We start from the raw sequence: 22310 nt of genomic DNA, 5'->3' as shown, positions 1-22310 counted from the left end.
GGACACATAAACTACGTCGTTTAAACCCTAAGCTACGTCATTTTGGCCAGGTTTGTCCTAGTAACTAAATTACAACTTACCCTAGTCAAGTCATTCTCCAAAATTCATCCAATTTGAATGAAAAGGAAAAGAAAGAGTCGACCAATCCTCTCTAAGAACGCAACAAGGTTTCCTCCAGTTCCAGCCCTGAAATCGAAAGATTTCTCTGTGAAATTCATCACCAGGTAAGTGGGTTCCTTTCACTCATTAGGTCCCTAGAATTCAGTTAGATTCTTGAATATTTATATCATGTTTAGACTTAAGGTTTCTTGAACTTTAGAAAAGAGTTATGATTCAGCTGTTAGAGAAATACTAATTAGATTATCATGTTTTTGAGGAATTGTTGCTTAGCTTCTTGCATGAAACTCAGAACTTTAGTTGTGTAGATTCGTTTAGTTCATGAATTACACTTGCTAGGTCAATCTTATTCAGATATACATGCTCCAGTTAAGAATGTTTCATTATCAGTACATTCATGTTGCATTTTCAGTTAGCATGTCAGTATTTGAGCTATCCAGTTTATATTCAGTAATGTTGTATTGTATACATTATAGTTGGGAGTAGGCTTAATACCAAGTGGACTATGGTCAGTCACCCTCATAGTCCCAGAACTACGTACCCCATAGGTTAAGTCCCTTTTGTGGGCATCATATTTAGTGATCACGCCAGTCATGCCTTTATACCCTGGCAAGGTATATTAGGTCCTCTTGATGGGGCGTATACATCGGACTCCCGTTTAGCTCACGTAGTTTTATGTCGGTTATTAGTAGCTCCCACAGTCAGATTCTAGTGCATTGACCAGGTTACTAGTTATATTTCAGTATTCAGTTTCAACATGTTATGTACTTGGTCATTGCATTCAGTTTAGTTCATGTTTAGTATGTTCAGTATATTCATCATGTTTATCTTATATCATTTCTCAGTATGCTTAATTTTAGTTATTTATATGTTGTTCAGTTTTATTTTATCATGCATGCTCAATACCTTTCAAGTACTGACGCATACTCTGCGCTACATCTTTTCGTGATGTAGGTTCATGTCCTCAACATTTAGATCACGCATAGATCGGTTTTCGATCTCCAGTTCAACAGTATCAATGGTGAGTCCTTATTCTTCGAGGATGAATGACATGTTTTTTATTCAGTCTTTCTTTGTTTTAGTTTCAGTTTTGCTAGAGCTAGCTGGGTCATGTCCCAACATCTCTAGTTAGTTAGAGGCTTTTATTCAGTCATAGTTAGATTCAGTTTTAGATTTGAGTTTGACCTTTCATTTGTTATTGAACTCTCAGTCTTTTATATATTTAGACTTAGAATGTGTATTCCCCATCATTTCATTATATATCATTTTTAAGCTTCCGCACCGTATTTCTATTTTTAGTAAATCTTTAAGTATGCTTATGATATGCCAGTTCAGGGTTAGCTTGGGGTCACTCGTGATTCTAGGTCCTGTGTTACGTCAACGGAGTAGCCTCGGGGCGTGACATGTGTTTAGCTTGAATCTCCTAATAGGAGGTGGAACCCATCTGATGTGAACTTGGCAGATAAGACTAGAATTGGTCGACTGGTTAGAGATAGTAATGTATTCCATGATTTTTTTCTTTTATCATTTTAAGGGATGAGGAGGTAGTTTTATTATTATAGACATTATTGTTTCTCTTTATCCAAATATACCATAATGCAAAGGGGAGGAAATCCATCCAAGTATAATTATCACTGTCATTTAAAGGAGGTTTTAATTCTTTTAGCGCATGGAGCCAGTGATAATCATGGGAGTGAGTAAGCTGGTGGGTATTTAAACAAAAGTCTAACCATAAATTTTTAGATGTGTGGCAGAGAAGAAAGATATGGACTGGGATTTCATTCTCCTAGTTGCAAATATGGCAGATGGGATCTTGAACTATGCTCAGATAGTGGAGGTAGGATCAGGTAGGCAACTTGTTATGCGCACAGAGCCAAAGAAGCAGGTTAATTTTGTTAGGCATGTGAAGAGACCATATCCAATTGTTAATATTAGAAACTTGAAAGAAAAGATAAGGTTCAGCAGAAGTGTTTTTTTCATTCATGCAGATTTCAATAGGCATACACAAACATATATCTACATAAGCTTTTCCTAAGTTAGTAGAGGACCATACCTATACAATCACTATTGACTTTCTTACAAAACATATTCCATAAAACAAGGACTACCTTGCCTTTACATGCTAGGATTTTGCTGTGATTTTCTTTCCTTATATGAAGTTTATTTTTTTCCTTAAAGAAAAGTTAAAGTATTACTATAAATGCTTAAATTTTTTCTAAAAGGAAAATATAATTTTCTTCCATATTTGGTTTGTTCTTTCCTTAGAGGAAAAGTTTGGAGATCTATAAATTAAAGATTCCTTTTCTCATAGCAATACACAATGGCTTCCACAATGTAGACGCTTAAGAGTTTAGTTTATGAGGAGATTTATTCTCTCAATAGTTTTAATATTGTTTTCTTATATTAGTTTTTATATAATAATATTATGTTATTAGTGTTTTTGTCGTCTGATTTATCAACCATATTGCAATTGTAAGCTTCCGCATGACGCCCTAATCACTTTCGAACCCAACAAGTGGTATCAAAGCACATGGTTCAATGATCCAATGGAACCAGGTTGAAGACAAATTTAACGCGGTTTCAAATCAATTTGCAACAAATTTGATGATAATGAAGAGTTTTTCAAGCTACATGTGGAGAAGAAGTTTCAATCATATCTTCAACATTCCTGTAGCTGCAATTTTTAAAAATAAAAATAAAATATTTTAAAACCATTTTTAACCCATATATTTTAAACCTTATTTTTAATCATGACAAGCAACAGTAATGAAGATTTTGTGAAGAACAAGATTATCAAGCATATGAAGAAGACGGATCAAGTTTTGTCAAGAAAATGTAGCCAAAAGGGGAGATTTGTTATGGTTTTACCCTGATTTTCTTACCTTGTTTGAAGTTTATTGTTTTCCTTAAAGAAAAGTTAAAGTATTACCATAAATGCTTGAACTCTTTATGAAAAAAAATAATATTTTTCTTCCAGATTTGGTTTATTCTTTCCTTAGAGGAAAAGTTTGGAGATCTATAAATTAAAGATCCTTATTCTCATAGCATAACACAATAACTTCCACAATGTAGACTTTTAATAGTTTAGTGGAGATTTATTTTCTAAATAGTTTTAATATTGTTCTCTTATATTAGTTTTCATATAATAATCTTATGTTTTTAGTATAAGTTTTTGTCGTTTGATTTATCAATCATATGATTTGCAATTGTAAGCTTCCGCATGACGCCCTAATCACTTTCGAACCCAACATTACAAACTAAACATAATATTAAAAAAGGAACGATTAAACAAAAGATTATCTAGAAATATCTCATTTTCTAACATTCCTCATCGAGATTTTTCTTGGATACTCCCAACTTATCCCTTAGAAGTTCAAATTTCCCCTTAGGAAGAGCCTTGGTCATAATGTCTGCAATCTATTGATCTGAGATGCAATGAGCAAGTTGAACTTCACCATCCTTCTCTGCTTGCCTAATAGCATGAAACTTCACATTCATATGCTTGCTATGACCATGTTGCACTGAATTTTTGGCCATAGATATTGCTGACTTGTTGTCAACCTAAATGACAGTAGCTTCAATGTCATTTTGCTCCAGATCACGTAGAATCTTTCTTAACCATAGAGCCTGATTAGTTGCACCAGCAGCGGCTATGTATTCTGCTTTTGCAGAAGATTGAGCTACCATATCTTGCTTTTGTGAATTCCATGAGAACATGCCTGAACAAGTATAAAAGCATATCCATAAGTGATTTTCATATCATTAACGCTTCCTGCCTAATCACTATCTGAATAACCCATCAGTTGCCCTTACTTTTCCCTTTTAAACCAAATACCATAATCAATAGTTCCTTTGATATATCTCAACGTTCGTTTAGAAACACCAAGATGAACTTGACTTGGAGCTTGCAAAAACCTCAAAATTAGAGTTGCCACGAATATGAGATCAGGTCTTGTTATTGTCAAATACAACAGACTACCAATCAAACTTCTATAAACTATTGGATCATCCCTATCATCTCCTTCAAACTTCGAAATCTTTTCATTGTGAAATAGTGGGGTTGGTACATGCTTGTATTTCCCCATATTGAACATTTTAAGAATATCTCATGCATATTTTCTCTAGGAAATGAAGATTCCATCAGTAGCTTGATGAATCTCCATTCCCAGAAAGAAACTCATTTCACCCAAATCTGACATGTCAAACTTGGTCTCCATTTCTCGCATGAACTAATTTACCATTGCTTCATTGCTTCCTATTACCAGAAGATCATCAACATAGAGTGACACCACAAGTACATCTCCTTCTTTAGCCCTCTTCACATATAAAGTGGCTTCATTTTCATTTCTCTTGAAGCCAAAATGAATGAGATGATCATCAATCTTATTGTACCAAGCTCGAGGAGCCTTGATTTAATCAATACAATGCTTTATGAAGTTTGTAGACTTTATCCTCGCTTCCTGCAACTTGAAAGCATTCTGGTTGGTCGACATAAATTTCCTCATGTCCATCTAAGAATGTCGATTTCACATCCAGATGATACAACTTCCAATTAGACTGAGCTGCCAAAGAAAATAGAAGCCTTATTGTATCATGTTGTGCAACAGGTGCAAATGTGTCTCCATAATCCAGACCTGGAACTTGCACACAACCTTTCACAACAAGCCTTGCTTTGTATTTATAAACTGTCCTATCTGGATTAAGTTTGGTTCTATAAACCCACTTCACCCCAGTTACATTTCTATTTTTGGGTTTATCAACCAACTTCCAAATATCATTCTTCTTTATCATACCAATCTCATCCTTCATAGCTTCAATCCAAAATTCATGTCTTGATGCTTCTTGATAGCTATTTGGTTCTGAGATTGCAACATTACATCTTTCATATATCTTTGAAAGGAACCTTGTCTTCAAAATTGCCGAATCAAGTGAGGATTCCCCGTCTGATTCTTCATTTTCTTCCAAATTTTCAAAGCCAAATAATTGGATTTTAGGCAGCGGACTCAAGTTCTGAAAATTTGCATTATCTTTCTCAATTTGCTCCTTACCCCAGTTTCAATAAGTATGCTGATCCACGACTATATCTCTTCGGATTGAAATACTTTTTTTTTGCAATTTGAAAAATCTATAACCCTTGGCTTGTGAAGAATAATCAATAAAGATCCTCAATTCACTTTTTGGTTCAAGTTTGCTTCTTTTGACAGAAGGAATATGAAAGGAATATGAGAACAAGATATTGACCCAAAAACTTTTAGATGTTTGGCAGATGGTTGTATTGCACTCCATGCCTCAACCGGTGTCTTTTCATCCATATCTTTTGTTGGTAGCTTATTTAACAAATAAACTGAAGTATTAATAACTTCTGCCCAAAATCTTCGTGGCAGTTTCTTTTCCAGCAACAAACATCTAGCCATTTCAACTATTGTTCTGTTCTTGCTCTATGAGACTTCATTTTGTTCAGGTGAATAGCTTACTGTCAACTTTTGATTAATCCCCATATTTTCACAATACTTAAGGCACTGCTGAACTATTCTTCCACTCAATAACTGGCTCATTAGGAAACTGGAACTTAACAACTTGAGTTCTACAATCAACTGAGGCATAACAGACATGAAGCCATTCCATACCTAGAATAACAACAAAATCTACCATGTCTAACTCAACTAAGTCAACCATGGTGTCCTTGTGATTGAAAGAAACGACACAATCACAATAAACTCTCTCAGCTAGAATAGACTCACCAATAGGTGTAGAAATAATGAAGGGATCAAGAAATTGCTCAGGAAGAATATTAAAATTCATAGCAATATAAGGAGTCACAAAATATAGACTCACTCCTGGATCTAGCAAAGCATATACATCAAAAGTAAAGACTTTGATCATACATGTGACAACATCTAGTGAATTCGAATTCTCTTGCTCTTGGCGACTGGTGATAGCATACATACAGTTTGCTCCACCGCCTGTCCCCGAAGTAGCTCCTCTAGGTGCAGCTCTATCTGATGGAGTCGCTGAAGAAGATTGGGTTCGATTGCTCCCATTACCACCACCTTGCATGTTCTTAGGGCACTCTTTCATGAAGTGACTATTCTGACCACACTTGAAGCAACCAGTGGAGCCATCACAACACACTCTTGACTGGTTCCTACCACACTTAGCACATGCACGAGTCCCATTACCTCCTTGTGCCATACTTTCTTGAGACTATGCAGATCTAGCTCTGAAATTTTGCGAACTCTGATTCTTGAACTTACCTCTGTTCTTTGGTGTAGGTGCACTAGCAGGTGATGGAGCAGATCCCTTTGGCTTTGTTTGAAAGGAGGACCGACTTGCATTACTATTCTGCTGCCCGGACTCATTTCCTGATGTATTAGTCTTCTTGTTTCGAAAATCTTCTCTCTCTCTCAGCTTATCTTCCTCAACCTATTGCACATGGATCATCAACCTTGTTATGTCCACGCCCCTATCAACATAGCCGCCTTGTCGTCCTTACTTGACAGGTGAGACAACTCAGATAAAAACTAGCTCATCTTGCTCTTCATATCAGCAACCATCTCCGGAGCATAACGGGACAGTTGAGGGAACCTAAGGCTAAAGTCATGCACACTCATAGATTCCTACTTAAGAGTGAGGAATTCCCTTACCTTTGCCTCTCTTAATTCACGGGGAAAGAAACGCATTAAGGAGGTCTCCTCAAACATAGTCCAGCTCACAAATGGTGCACCTTCATCTCTATTCTTCTCCCATTGGTCAAACCACACTCTATAAACACCCTTCAGTAGGAATGCGGGTAGTTCCTCGTGCTCAACATTAGCAACATGCATCACTTCAAACACTTTCTGTAACTCTTCCATAAATTTCTCTTGATCCTCAGTGATACTTGAGCCGGTGAAGACTGGAGGATTCATCCTTAAATACACACGAATTCTGGACATATCAGCCACATCCTATCGAACCCCTCTCTGTTACCCAGCTTGGTCGGTCACCACTTGACTCAAAATTTGAATAGCATCCCAGAATTCAACATTAGTGACCTCTCCTTGGGGTTACACTTCAGGTGCATTGGGTAACCCTTGATCCCAAGGTTCAACATTTCTCCTAAAGGGATGACCTTGAATAGCTTTTTGTGGAGGCATGATCTGAAATATACGCGCAAGCACAAATTACAAAGAAACTTTATAGAGTTTAACTCTATCGCACGAAAAGAATATGAAAGAAGTGAGATACTTCCTAAATGTTGCAGCCTCCTAATTATAGATGTGGCGCACTTCACACCGATAACTAGGATTCTACAGACATGGCTTCATAGACACCCTAGGACTCTTGAACTCTGTGTTCTGACACCAAGTTTGTCATGTCTCGAGCCTACACCCTGGACGCGACTGGCACTCGAGAACCATTGTTGGCCCCAAGCGAACCCTTGGCCTGGCTCAACTCGCAGGGAAGACTTACTCATCTATAAAAAAAACTCAAAGGAAAATTGTAAATCAAATGTATTAATATAAATACTCAGAGTATTTTAGAAATAACATTCACCGGCCAAAAGAGGCAACTCAAGTCTCAACATTTAATAATGGAATGAAAAAGACTCAAGAACTAATTTTGTCTATCTATGAAGCCACTACTAACTGAGATGGACATCGGGACAAGACCCCCAATCATACTAACTGAAATAACATGATAGAAATAAATGAGGGATCCTCCGGAAGCAAGGAGGCTGACCAAACAACTCTGGAACTGCAAATGGTATCAAGGAATCGCCTATTGATAATCCTAATCTCCTGTATCTGCATCATAAAAGGTTCAGGCCAAATGACGTCAGTACATGGAATGTACGAGCATGCATGGGTAAATCTAAAATATCACAAAGCTTGAACTGTAACTGAAGAAACAACTTACCACGTCTCACCTCAACTCAACTCAAAGATACTCAAACTTACTCAACTCAGTTCCATATAAAGCAGTAGTAAAATGAATTATAAAGAAAGATTTTAAACAATAGATAACAACTCAATGTATTGTAAAATACAATAATAACTCAGTTTTTATATAAAATACAAAATAACTCTGTTTTGCAGATTCTCTAACCGACAACCATAACTATGAGTTATGTGATGATACATCGTCTCACCCACGCCGCCAGAACTGTCCTATACTTTGTTGGGGTATAGGACCCACTCACTAAATGGATCCACTAAGCTATGCTTAAAAAGAAATAAGGAATCATCTAAAAAGTATGACCCTTTATACCACGTACTTTGGCTACATGGTTTATGATGACTTTGAGTTATCTAAACTCATCCCCATATTGGTGCTCAATAATACTCTCAAAATATAACTTAGCTCATATGTTTAAAAACATTTCTCTTCCTATAGTTTGAGATAATTACTCAATAGATTTCTTTAAAAAGAGATAGTACTCAAGACTCCTCTTAAACTTCTTTGGAAATCATAGTTTCCTCCTCTTTTAAATGTAAGAACATTTACTCTTGGGAATACTTAGTTCCCATATATTCATTTTGAAAAATAAACTCAAGCTTACTCATCCTCATACTCAAATACTGAAGTCTTAAAACAAGTTTGAAAAGATTGTAAAAGACTTCTGCAAATGACTCGAAAGAACTCTCAAGACTTAACTCTTAACTCTACCTTGAATTTGAATTATGAATTCAAGGTTATAAATAATTTTATGAGTGATCTCTTGATGTATATATGTAGTTTAGAGTGTGTATATCAAGTAGAAAACATAGGTATGATTCTAGGGAACTCACAAACAAAGAAGGACAGAAAGGTAGGGACCTGGCGACCCTGGCGCACTGATTAGCGCAGGGAGCCAACCTTTGAACTACTGAAGGTGGGTTGGGGAACGCTGAGTAGCGTGGCACCCAAGGACCCAAACTACAGAATCTTACTTGGGGACCCTATGCCCAGTTTTTGACGACTTTTCTTGTTCTTCATCATGTTTTAACTCCTCTAAAATTAAACGATTTCCCTCAAACTCTTATGGATTGATAAACCCAATATAATTGCAATGAAATTCACCTTAAATTACTCAAGAAGAATACTCCAACACAAAATCCTCATCACAAGAACTCAACGAAACCTCATACTTAAAGAATGGGTCACAAACTTCAAGAAACTCATCAAGAATTCATCAAGAACTCAAATCTGCTCAATCTTATAGATGAAATTAGAATATGTAAATCATGATTGGCGTGTGGGTGAACGAACCCAACACTATGAAAACTTACATACCTTGATTTGGCAAAATCCCTCAAAAATCTCCCGAATCTTGACGAACGCCTTAAACTTTTCTCCTTTTCTCCTCTTCTTGAACACCTTTCAAAACCCTAAGCGTATTTGGGATTATGAAAACTGACCCATATCAGATTTGACCCCAAAAGTATTACTAAATTCGTTTTAAGCTGAAAGGGTAAGGAAAAGACCAAAATACCCTTAAAATTTTTGGGTAACTTTCCTTAACTGGACAGACAGATTTCAAACGGTCATATCTCCCTCATACAAACTCAAAACTTAGAAAACTCGGTGGCGTTGGAAAGAGGATTCCAAGACCTTTCATTTGATATCTTATGAGTCATATAACTCATCTTGTACCGAAAGTTATAGTCATTTGAAGTTGACCCAAAACTCATAACTTAGCATAACTTGCCAAAATTTTCAATCTGACTCTTACCAAAATAGTTCTTTCTAAACCTAGCTCTTTCTAAGGCAGGATGTGACATATTACATGAGCCATTTACAGTATCGACTCCAGTAGGAGAATCTATTATAACTAGAAAGGTCTATTATAGGTGCCTAGTAAGAATATGTGGCCGTGACACATTGACAAATTTGATAGAGCTAGAAATGGTTGATTTTGATGTCATTATGGGCATGGATTGGTTGTCGTCTTGTTATGCTACGGTTGATTGCCGAGCTAAAGTTACTCGATTCCATTTCCCAGGCGAGCCAGTCTTAGTGTGGAAAGGCAATGCTATGATGCCTAGAGGAAACTTTATTTACTATCTTTAGGCACAAAAGATTTTAGATAAAGGGTGTTTATATCACCTTGTCCATGTAAGAGACCTTGAAGCTGAGAACCAGGTGGCGATTCTTCAATCTGTGCCCGTTGTGAATGAATATCCAGATGTGTTTCCTGACGAACTTCCTGGACTACCTCTAATTAGAGAGATTGATTTTGGTATTGATGTAGATCCCGGTATCCAGCCTATATCTATTTCGCCTTATAGAATAGCGGCAGCAGAATTGAAAGAGCTAAATGAGCATCTGAAAGATTTGCTTGATAAAGGTTTCATTCACCCCAGCATATCGCCTTAGGGTGCTCAAGTACTATTTGTACGCAAGAAGGATGGCACAATGCGAACGTGTATAGATTGCATGATGTTTAATAAAGTGATGATAAAGAACAAATACCCCCTTCCAAGGATAGATGATTTATTTTATCATTTGCAAGGGTCTAAGTGCTTTTCAAAGATCAAATTGAGATCTGGATATCATTAGCTGAAGATTCGAGAAGTAGATATTCCTAAAACAACCTTCAGAACGAGATATGGACACTTTGAGTTCCTCGTCATGTCATTTGGACTAACAAATGCTCCAACAGCCTTTATAGATATGATGAATAAGGTTATCAAACCCTTGCTTTATATGTATGTGATTGTATTTATAGATGACATCTTGATATATTCACGGGATGCCAGAGAACATGCAAATCATCGGAGAGTTGTCCTATAAACACTCAGAGCGCACCAACTATATGCCAAGTTTTCTAAATGTGAATTCGAGATGAACTCTGTGGCTTTTCTTGGCCATGTGGTCTCTGGTGAAGGCATTATAGTAGATTTCCAAAAGATTGAGGTTGTAAAGAGTTGGCCTCGGAGGTGTGTAGTTTCTTGGGACTGGCTGGATATTACCGAAGGTTTGTAGAGGGATTCTCCTCTATTTTTGCACCATTGACAATGTTGACGAAGAAGGCAGTGAAGTTCTAGTGGTCCGACGCGTGTGAGAAAAACATCCAAGAGCTTAAAGATCGATTGACTAAGGCGCCAATATTGGCCTTACCAGAGGGTACATAAGGATATGTAATTTATTGTGATGCTTCAGGCATTGTCCTAGGATGCGTCTTAATGCAGCATGAGAAGGTGATAGCATACGCTTCTCAACAATTGAAGAAACATGAACAAAACTACCCCACTCATGATTTGGAGCTCGCTGCAGTGGTATTTGTGCTAAAGATTTTGTGGCACTATTTGTATGAGGTACATGTTAATACATTTACAAATCATAAGAGTCTCCAGTAACTTTTCAAGCAAGAAGACTTGAATATCAGAGAAGGTGGCTAGAGTTGTTGAAGGACTATGATGTAAACATTCTCTACCACCCAATAAAGCTAACGTGGTAGAAAATGCTCTTAGTCGACTATCTACGAGCAATATAGTACATTTACCATGTGTACAACAGGAAGTAGCACGAGATGTTCACAAATTAGCCAGCTTAGGAGTCCAAATTCTAGAACCCGAAGATGGAGGTATAGTCGTACATAATAGTGCCGAATCATCATTAGTGGCATTGGTGAACAAAAAATAGTATGACGATCTAATATTTATACAGTATCGAGAAATGATTCGTGAGCACCGAATTACTGGATTCGAGTTAGTAGGAGATGGCACCTTGAGATGCCAAAGCAGACTATGTGTTCCAAATATAGAAAGGTTAAGGCAGAAAATCGTGGATGAAGCACATTGTTCCTGATAATGAATTCATCCAGGCTCCACAAAGATGTATCATGACCTTAAGGAGGTATACTGGTGGAATGACATGAAAAGGAATATTGCGGAATACGTGGTACAATGCTCCAATTGCCAACAAGTTAAAACAGAACATCAGAGGCCCGGTGGCCTAGCTCAGACTATGAACATTCCAATATGGAAATGAAAGGTTATTAATATGGATTTCATTACATGTTTTCCTTTCTCTTTTAAGAGACATGATTCCATTTGGGTGATCATTGATCGGTTGACGAAATCAGCCCACTTCTAGCTAGTTAAATCCAACAACAATGCCGAAGAGTATGCCAAGCTTGATAGAATTTGCCCTACAATAATAGCTATCATTTAAGCATTTGAAGCCCCTTATGGGCGTCGGTGCAGATTTCCTATTGGTTGGTTTGAAATAGGTGAAACTCAAATATTAGGACCATACTTTGTTAACCAAGCCGTTGAAAAAGTAAAGTTGATACAAGAGCGACTGAAGACAGCTCAGAGCCAATAAAAATCATATGCAAACGTACGCCGTAGAGACATAGAGTTTCAGGTTGATGACTGGGTATTCTTGAAGGTATCCCCTATGAAGGGCGTTATGAGAATTGGGAGGAAAGGTAAGTTGAGCCCCAGGTATAGAGGGCCATATAAAGTTATACATAGAATTGGCCAAGTAACCTATGAGGTGGATTTGCCTCGAGAGTTAGCTGTAGTACACCCGTTCTTCCATGTGTCGATGTTACGCAAATTCTTGGGAGATCCTACACAGGTTATTCCCATAGAAGGTATGGAACTCTTAGAACATTATTGTGTGAGGAAGTCCCTGTGGCAATATTAGACTGACAGGTTAGGAAGTTAAGGACAAAAGATGTAGCATCAATCAAGGTACTTTGGAGAAGTCAGAATATAAAAGAAGCCACTTGGGAAACAGAGGCTGACATGAGGGCCAAGTATTCCCACTTATTTCAGTAGCCACACAAAGGTTCTTAAAGTCATAACTCCTTTCATTTGAGTATCAGTTTTGTCTATACTTTGTAGCACTGCTTTATTATATGTTATATGTTCAGGTACTTGATACAGACACCACATATCCCTCAGAGTTGAAACGTCCATAGTATAAGGTATGTTATATTAGTTAGTGCAGTTTCCATTTGTATAAGGCCAATCATGGCCTAGTGGATATCCGTTGCATATTATTGTGTGGTGATGCTTTATGAAGCAATGTGTATATTTTGGTTAGCTGACAGGTTTTGGATAGGCCTATTTACAAAGGAAACTATGCCAATTTTTTTCTAAAAAAATAATACAATTTTTATCATCTTAAGGAGCTGCCTTCATTCGAGGACGAATGATCCAAAAGGGGGGGGATAATGTAATACCCCGTAACTTAAAATACATTTGTGACTCATAAACACCAATGCATAGGTGTGATATTGGGGGAAGTATATCATTGAAGATGGTTAACCATACCATGTAACCCTTATATTTAGTCATTTGAAGGGTTAAACAAAAGTTTTAGGCCAAAGAGATCATTAAAGAAAAGATTCAAGTTTAAAGGCTCATTGTGGAGGAATACTACAAATGATCTCATTTCTCAATTGACTTTGAACAAGCATATCACCTAATATATGAGGGGTTAGAGGACCTACAACATATCAAATCAAAGGTATTTGAGTCTAGTTTCCAGAAAAACAAACCGCTCGTTAAAACAATATTGGAGTAAAAAGTAATGTTCATTCTACAATGTACGTGTGCACTGCCCAATCTTTGCGGGACATGTGGGACTTAAGAGAAAGTCGGCCAATTGTTTTTATATTAGAAGTTTGGGATATCCTTTCCCATATACTCAAGAACGTGTAAGAACTGGTTTCAAGTTATTTCTTCAAGTTTTTCTCATCTCCAAACCTCTAAAGCTTAAGGTAAGTTGGTTTCTTCAAGAATTAAGTATTTTCCTCTCCATACAATTATAGATATACTTTGCTAAATTTTTTCTTGAAAGAAAAAGTATTGTTCTTGAAGAATAAAAAGGGCAGGGGCTGCTTTTCATGGATATATAGTTATGACTCCTCTTCTATCTCCATAAAAAGTATTCTAAGGATGCTTTAAGTATAATTTGCGGGAAGGACTCACGGGACGGTGATAGGAAGCCATGAGTCCATGTTTTAGCCATGGTAGTTGATGTTTTGGTGAGGAGGGAGTTTGTAGAAGGTTGTGTTGGTTGTTGTTTTGACCAAACAAAGGGTGAATGGTATTGTATTGGGGCAGTAAGCTGGTTACGATAAAATTGAAGGCTAGGTATAGAAAACGCAACTCTTATAGTTCTTGAAAGCTTGTCGCTTACCAATTATTTGATGAAATGCCTAAATTGCTAAGAATATGTTGTTGCTGGTCACTACTAGAAATTCGTTGTTTGCCGATTACAAAATTAGCCGGAATGTAGTCGGAAAATGGGGTTTGCCGATTACCTTCCGATTACTTTATAGTAGTTGGTAATTCTTTACCGACTACAGTAGTCAGCATTTGCCGACTACGGTAGTTGGAAAATATAAAACAAGAACCGACCATAAAGTACCTAAATTGCCGACTATTGTAGTCCGAAACTATTAAAATAATAATTTAATAATTAAAACAATGCCGACTACAGTAATCGTAATACTTCAACAATTAAATAATTAATTAATATATATTTCGACTATTGTGGTCGGCATATAATTTATTTGTTAATCATTTAAGTACTTTTTCGACTACTACAGTTGGTATACATAATTAATTTATTCACTATTTAGGTAATCTGCCGATTACTGTAGTCGGCAATTTTAATTTTCTAAAAAAAATTATATGATATTGCATACTATTGTAGTCGAAAAAACTACATTTTACTACTGAAAACTGTTGTTTCTTTGGTAGACCACCTGCTAAATTAATACTATCATCCATCCACAAAAACTCAACAATAAAATCAAACATCGAATACATTTCTAAACATTCAAATTGCATTCAATTCAATTGAGTCTAAAAGCTCAAGCATCATCAAAATCAAGTCTAATAAGTATTAAGTTGTTATTCAAAAAGGAAGTAAATAGTTCAAAACACGTCTAAATCTCATAGAAAATGTCTAAACAACCATAAAACAATCTACTATTCATCAGAGTCGGTCCCTTCACTTTCATCAGATTCAGCCATATGTTTCTCCATGAATTTCTGCACTTTAGCAAAGTTAGCTTCAGATGATTGAAGTCGTTCTATAAGCTCTGAAATTTGTCTTCGCATTGCTTCCATTTCTTCCGAAGATTGAGAAGTAGAAGCACCAGACAACAATGATGATGGATGAAACGAGGAAAGTTGTGCTCCAAACCCGTAAACTCTACCTTTCTTCACACCTCCTGCCACATTTGTCCATATTGATGTAATATCACTAGATGATGTGGAATCAGCCTCTGAAGTGGGATGTGCCTGACGCCATTCATCCAAGCCTCTCTTAAATCCAACCTGAAATAAATGTATTTATAAATCAATAATCTTATTTCTTTCAGACATAATACATAATTAAGTAAAAAGAGACGACCATCAAAAAGGAGGAAAAGAATTAAACATGTTTCCCTTCAATGAAGCAAAAGTTTCATAGGCATTTCTCTGGTTACAGCTTGCAGCCTCTGAACAAATTATTTCAGCATCTGGCTGAAATCGTGCTAGAAATTTTCAACCATGTTAGAGGTGCCTTGAAGTAGTATGAAATTAATAAAAGGCCTAAAGCTACTTTCAATGCTCATGGTGTATACCTTACTACATCTCAAGCATCTCTAAAGAAACTACTATTATAGACATCAGATCCTGTACTTTTGTTAATACAACCTTTTATTACCTCATTTCTAGTAAAAGTTTCAAGTAGTTGCACCTATTGATATACAGATAACTGATTTCCACGATTTCCATTTTTTAAGAACACTTCTTCAGCATTTTGTTTTTGTCCAACTTCCCTTTCCCCTAATAGTTGAGAAAAATGCCTTAAAATATAGTAGTGATCTGTTCAGATTAAGTCTGCATCTGGATGTTCTCATCTTGAAACTGAAAATTGTTTTTCGAAGCCTTTTCTATTTGACAATGGAATGAAAATATTGATTATTATCATTCCCTAGTCTCAACCAAATTGTTTTGCTTCTTTGAATCAACATCACTTCTGTCAAGTAGCTCACCCTTTTAAATTCCTTATCAATTTCTATTTCCTCCTGTTGTTTTAGCTTATTGTGCCACGTACAACTTCCCTCTAACCTTATTAATTCCTCATCTAACAAACTTGCAAAATGTTGAGTATGTAACTTTTGTAGCTTGTCATCTCTCTCTACTTGTCATCTCAATTAAGGTATTATCCTTAAACTAATTCTATCTTTCTTAAATTAACCACTTCATGTTCTTATACTAATTTAAGCTACTTACAGTACTATGCTATCTGTCACATTATGAACATTTTGCAACTGGGCTTTCTACTCTAATTAAGATGAGAAAAAAGGAAAATTAAACATGTTTTGAACCCGAAAACTTAAACCAAAGCAACTCTCAAATATTGGCTCTAGTATGATGAATCTACAACCTATGTAATATATAACTCAAACTGAAACTTCAGGGAACTAATAAATATATCTAAGCTCGAGGAAATATTTTAACACAAAGGGTAATAACAACAAAGAGAAACCATAACAAACGCAAGGAAATGCCTAATTGAGGAAGACATCCATATGTTGCAACTACTAAATCTATTTTTGAAACAATTTTCTAATTCAAACAACCCTTGGAAGGTTCCTCGAGCAAAATCACATACTAAAGGGTAATAGACTTTACAGTACCTCAACCAAATATAAACCCTAAAGAAGAAGAGACTTTACAGTACCTCAACCAAATTGAAACCCGAAAAAGGAGAAGAGTTTACACTACCTCTTTCAAACGATTCTGGAAACGATTTGCTTTTAGATTCTGGAAACGATTTGTCCTCAACCAAAGTGAAAAGAATCGCTTGGAGAAGAGTTTATAGAGTAATTTTATAGAGATGCTAGTCAGTGAAAAAGTAGGTCAGAATACTATTACTTTACCTTTAGAGTAATTTTCTCTTTTTAAATTAATGTTTTCTTTTTTAATTAATGTTAGTGAAAAAACAGAACACTAGTCAATTTTTTCTTTTTTAAACAATTTTACAATATATGGGTCAGAATTTACTAACTAAAAAAATATTTCTAAAGTAAAATGTTGATGCCTAGGATCGAAGTAGGGACCTTCACTTTTACTTTACTATAATCGAAAAATGAAATTAATATTTAATTAAAAAATATAGTAAAACTGCCAACTACAGTAGTCGCCAATTAAAAAAAATTAATTATTTTAACAAAGTTCCGACTACTGTAATCGGAACACTAGTCAATTATTTTGTTGACTTTATTTCATAAAACTTACGACTTCATTAGTCGAAATCAGTGTCGGTAAAATTTTAAAACAATTCAAATAATATAAATTTTAATGTACCGATTAATGTAGTCGGAAAGTTTTCCAGATTTCCGATTACATATTTGTAGTCGGTAAATAACTTATTTCTAGTAGTGGGTTATATGAGCTCCTATTATTCTAATTTATTGCATTTGTTCTCTACCAACTTAAACTATGAGCTGATAAAGGAATTTGACGTCGTTGACAAAGAACTCGTGGGATGGTGTTATGTTATAGATAAAGTTGTCAATGAGTTTGACGACGTAAGATAGTAAGTCCCGAAGGAAGGTATACAAAGCTAAAACCTCTTTCGCCCTTAAGGTACGACCTAAAGTCGCATGTTCTTTCGATAAATATCACAGGGATTCTATGATACTTGAAAGCAAGTTATCTAATTTAATAAACCCTATCATGTTTGAGTCCTAAACCAATAGATTTACAATATTACTTTCTTGTCAAGGAAGCAATATGTTTCACATAACTATATGTGTCTACAGTTGAAACTCTTAGAAGTTAGAAGGTGTACATGTTGCATAAATTTAAAGGAAGCAGTTGGCCACATATTGTTCGTAAGTGTATAGGTCACAAGATATATGATTCTCAAGCTAAAGAAAGTAATCACAAATTGTATCACGAGCTACATGATTTATGAATTAATTATTATTAGTATTTACATGCAGTTGAGATTATAGACTACTCTGCAGTGTGGGGTGGGTATTTTTAGGGCTACTATGTGCGACACTATTCTGTGCACAGAATTCAATAGAGTCAGTTGGAATTTCCCATCGTGGATTCACCTGACTGATACAGGCCTGCGGGCAGACCATACAGGACCCCTGGGAGCGTACCTTGATAGACCTCGTTACCCAGACTATGAGATTTCACGCGTGGCCATGATAGTGGGCTATCGATGCCATACACGGTTCACTAACCGTTGTCAGTAGGCCATCATGTGATTCCTTGACAGTTAGTTTTACAAAGAGAAAAGAAGCTATATAAGGAAGTAAAGATATCACTTAGGCGAATTATAGGGATTCTATATATATAAATTAATAAGCCATGAAATGTTAGATGAGGACCCTTGAGGTTGGTCACAATTCCAGTTTTGGATTATGTCTCTTGCATACATATGCTCAGATTTGCCTATCTTGATATTTGATTCATTTAGCATTCTTACATGTCTACTTGTTATTCATTCTGCTTTACATACCAGTACATATTTTATATGTACTGACGTCCTTATTATAGTGGCGCTTTATTTCTATCACTACAGGCTCAGGTACTCAGGACAATACGCATTTTCAGTAGACCAGAGACTTCCATTTTAGCAGTTTGTAAGCTCCACCTCTACCTGAAGCTATCAAATATTTTGAGCCTATCTTTTGCTATGTATGTACATATATTTGAATGGGTATGTCGGGGCCCTGTCCCGACTAGTTATCAGATTCACAAATACATACTCTTTAGAGGCTTCTTAGACTTAGTTTTATTTCCGTTGTAAAGTATCCCAGTGTTCCCTTTTGTTATCTATGTTTTAGCATGTGTCTTCATATAGGTTTCGCTTCTTATGAGTCTACAACTTTGGCATTAGATTAGTACAGATAATTAACAGGTTCTTGTGTAATCCTTGATGTCCGCCACTTTCTAGTTAGGGACGTGACAACCATATTTTCTAAAATCATATCTAGAAGGATGCATATCAGAAAACCATATTATCCAAAAAGATTATAATGATAATGTCAAGAAAAGATAAAATAAATAAAGTAAATCCTTTAGGCGGGAGTTTCTCTTAACCGACATATATCATGTGAGCTAATGATGCACCAACTTATAATCCCAGTTTGGGAGGGCTGTCCTATACCTTGCTAGGGTATATAACTTGTCTATCTAATGTGGATCCACTAATCTGAGCCTCTCAAGGCTAAATGATCAACCAACAAATCGGTGAAACATAATCATATGGTGGCACGTAGTTCTAGAACTTGGGCTATCTAGAACCCTCATTGACTCAGTGCTAAGTACTATTCCCAAAACATACCATATATATAAATCATAATATTTAGTAGCTTATCTAGAAGCTTGTAATGAGTCTTGCTCTAAAATCTTTTTCTATAACATATCTTTCTGTGAGAATATGCTCAAATATGTGAGATGAAACTCAAATCATTATTTCTAAAATCATATGATAAAATCTGTCTAAGACATTTTTCAAATCATGAGAAATTTTCTAGAACATGCACAACTTATACAATCTCAAAATAGCTTTCATAATAACTTAAGGACTGTAAAATCATACTTTGAAATATAAGGTTCATGAATCATAAGTAGCATTGTGTCAATAACTCATAAGAATGAACATGAAAAATCCTAATAAGTATAAAAAGAAAATATAATAGTCAAGAATCCATAATCATGAACAAATAGTTCAAGAAATCATGCAATCCGGGTCATCAATGTGGTGAATTCGAAAGTGGGTTGGGTAACCCTAACGATTGAATTAAGTTCATGAAAATTGAGAAATCTTAGACATGAGGATGAAAGTATTCCTCATTGAAATCATACATGCCTTATTAAGGAAGCTTGATGGAGGATCTCGAAAGATGAACCCTAACTTTGATGTTTCTTGAAGTTTTTGAGCGTAGAATTTTAGGAGTGGATAAGTGGGTTTTTATTATGAAAAACATTTTTTCTACATCCTTAGATGACTTCCTACAAGTTTTTAGGACAAAATTACCTTTAAAAAATAAATAATAAGATCTAGAAGTAGGAATTTTATTCCAGCGAACAGTGAGGTATGTATTCACTCCGTGTCGCGGAGCCATCGCGAAGCTTCTGCCAGGTTAGAGCATATCTCGTAAATCAGTGATAACTCTTTACACTTAACTTGGATTGACGCAAACTTGACAGTGTTGAAAAGAAGACTCATAATTCTTTAGTTTTATAGGTTATGAGTCACCTAACTTTTCATATTCTAAGAGATGATTGTTTGAAGTTCTTATGCGAAAACCTAACCCAGAGAAATGCTTTGAACTTGTCTTGGTTTTAGAAATCTCTTATGACCCTAAATAACTTTCAATACCATTGCTACACTTGGTAAAGAATCTTAAAACACCTGAGCAAGTAGGACATCACCCGATTCAAGCTCATATACTTATAATGAACGATTCGAATTCTAAGAGTCGAGTTGCGAGGTGTTACAATAAGTTACTTCACATCGATCATTGTTTTAATAGTATTTCGTTTACTTAATTGGTTAATTGTTCTAATGACTTTCAGATGCAGTTTATGGTCTGGTATCCTGTAAAGTTTTTTGTTTTGAATTTCATTTTACTGATTTTTTCAGTTTGCATGTAGAAACTGTATAGTTAATAATTTTGGCTTTATATCAACTTGTTGGTTCCTTGAAGAGATGGTAACTTGCTACTTTTTCTCTGTTCCATAACTTCTCTTCCTGAGGAAGACGCGATCTAGATCTGTTCACAACTCAAACATGATGTTCATTTTGTACAAGTTTTCAGTGTGCATATTCTTGAAACGATGTTGCATTATCTATTGAAAATTTTCTTGATGGGTCTCTAAAGATTTAATTATGATGTTCTCTTGTTATGATCATTCCTATCTTGGATCAGAGAGAGTATTTAATAACAAGAAAAAATTAACTTTATTTGAGAAATATTTATGCTTTTCTGGTATCATTTCCTCTTTGTACAATGCAAAATATACCATGACTCAAATTTTCTCAATAGTAATTTTTTCCCCAAAAAAGCACATTCACACATCAACTCATCAAGACATGAACTTCCTTTTAGGTACCACACTATGAATTTCTTGTCGACAACTTATATTAAGACGATGTACCCTGCGAGCTATGGTAGAGAATATTTATTATCCCATATTGAAGTTTTCTTTGAAAGCATCTTTGGAAATTTTATAGGTCACAACCTCAATTTCATGTAACTTTCCACATAGCTTAAGTAGGCCTATTGAAGAAAATACATTAACGCTGTTTCCTATACGTCTTTCGTTAGTCTTCTCTCCTCGTGTTATTAAATTAAGAAGGAACTCTATGATTAGTTTTTGCACAATATATCTATAGCATTGAATGTCTTAGGTAGAAAGTTGTAATAAACCAAACTGTAACAACTTTCATGTGTAATTGCACACTCTAATATAGCGTATTTTCTAAAATTTCCTTTCTTTTTTTGGTGCCTTTTTCCTTCTTTTCAAAAACAGAAGTAAGCATGTGCATTATTTCTATCCTAGCCTTATCAAATGGTTGTTCCGTATTTCTACTACCCAACTAGTCACTTTCCACAGAGTGTTACTTTCTATGCATGCTTCTTCTTCTATTTTTGATGGGATGAACTGCTTCATGATAATAATAGAAAATGTGTTTGATAAATTCTTACAATATTGAGAAAAAGTGGGTAGGAAATTTATAGAGATGTTTTGGTATTATTTGGAAGATATATGACACTATAATATTTTTTCTAATAAAGTTTGATTTCATGTAATTAAGAACAAATTATTGTGATTAATCATATTTTAGATTATTTTTTTCTCATCACTTTTCTACTACAATTTGATTTTATGAATCTCACATACAAACAAATTGCTTAAATGTAATTACAAATAATTTTATTGAATAAATTTAAAAAACAATGACTAATCAATTATAATACGGAAAAGGTCCTAAAATACCCTCGAAGTATTTGAAATGGCACACAATTACCCCCCATCCACCTATTGGCCCCCAAATACCCTTTCCATCCACCTTTGGGTTCAAATTTACCCCCTTCATTAACAGATTACAATTTAAAACAATTAAATAATACTTTTAATTACGTGGCACTCAACCATTGGTTGTAATTTAATTATTTAATATAATTTTAAATCCACCCATTACCCACCCATTTTAACTTAACCCGCCCCAAATGTTAT

Source organism: Solanum tuberosum, unplaced genomic scaffold, assembly GCF_000226075.1.
Source record: "Solanum tuberosum cultivar DM 1-3 516 R44 unplaced genomic scaffold, SolTub_3.0 scf00045, whole genome shotgun sequence".
NCBI lineage: Eukaryota > Viridiplantae > Streptophyta > Magnoliopsida > Solanales > Solanaceae > Solanum > Solanum tuberosum.
Note: the sequence above shows the minus strand (reverse complement) of the source record.